Consider the following 1342-nt stretch of genomic DNA (forward strand, 5'->3'; position numbering starts at 1 on the left):
GTGCTCACTTCGGCAGCACATATACTAAAACTGGAAGGATACAGAGAAGATTAACATGGCCCCTGCACAAGGATGACACGCAAACTCGTGAAGCGTTCCATATTTTTACTGATGAATATAGATGTAAAAATCCTCAACAAAATACTAGCAAACAGAATCCAACAACACATTAAAAAAATCATACACCATGATCAAGTGAGGTTTATCCCTGGAATGCAAGGATTCTTCAATATACGCAAATCAATCAATGTGATATATCATATCAACAAATTCAAGGATAAAAACCATATGATAATCTCAATAGATGCAGAAAAAGCTTTTGACAAAATTCAACATCCATTTATGATAAAAGCTCTCCAGAAAATGGGCATAGAAGGAAATTACCTCAACATAATAAAAGCCATATATGACAAACCAAAAGCCAACATCATTCTAAATGGTTAAAAACTGAAAGCATTCCCTCTAAGAACAGGAACAAGACAAGGGTGTCCACTCTCATCATTATTATTCAACATAGTTTTGGAAGTGTTAGCCACAGCAATCAGAGAAGAGAATGAAATAAAAGGAATCCAAATTGGAAAAGAAAAGTAAAATTGTCACTCTTTGCAGATGACATGATATTATACATAGAAAACCCTAAAGACTCTACCAGAAAACTGCTAGCACTAATTGATGAATTTAATAAAGTAGCAGGATACAAAACTAATGTGCAGAAATCTCTTGCATTTCTATACACTAACAATGAAAAAGCAGAAAGATAAATTAAGGAAGCTCTCCCATTTACCATTGCAACAAAAAGAAGAAAATACCTAGGAATAAACCTGCCTAAGGAGGCAAAAGATCTGTATGCAGAAAACTTTAAGACATTGATGAAAGAAATCAAAGACAATACAAACAGATGGAGAGACATACCATGTTCTTGGATTGGAAGAATCAACATTGCGAAAATGACTGTACTACCCAAAGCAATTTACAGATTCAATGCAATCCCTGTCAAATTACCAATGGCATTTTTCACAGAACTAGAACAAGAAATCTTACAATTTGTATGGAAATGCAAAAGACCCCAAATAGCCAAAGCAGTCTTGAGAAGGAAAGACAGAGTTGTTGGAATTAGGCTTCCTGACTTCAAACTATACTACAAGGCCACAGCGATCAAGACAGTATGGTACTGGCACAAAAACAGAAAGGAAGATCAATGCAACAGAATAGAGAACTCAGAGGTAAACCCAAACACATATGGGCACCTTATCTTTGACAAAGCAGGCAAGAATATACAAGGGAAAAAGACAGCCTCTTCAATAAGTGGTGCTGCAAGGGCTTCCTAGGTGGCGCAGCGGTT

At 36.1% G+C, this 1342-nt stretch overlaps 1 non-coding gene across 1 annotated transcript; it reads left to right on the forward strand.

Moving 5' to 3' along the window:
- Nucleotides 1-107, forward strand: LOC130847000 (U6 spliceosomal RNA). The gene has a single exon (XR_009051795.1). It is a non-coding gene; the product is annotated as a U6 spliceosomal RNA (small nuclear RNA).
- Nucleotides 108-1342: the final 1235 nt, after the last annotated feature.

Source organism: Hippopotamus amphibius, chromosome 2, assembly GCF_030028045.1.
Source record: "Hippopotamus amphibius kiboko isolate mHipAmp2 chromosome 2, mHipAmp2.hap2, whole genome shotgun sequence".
In the NCBI taxonomy this organism is placed as follows: Eukaryota; Metazoa; Chordata; class Mammalia; order Artiodactyla; family Hippopotamidae; genus Hippopotamus; species Hippopotamus amphibius.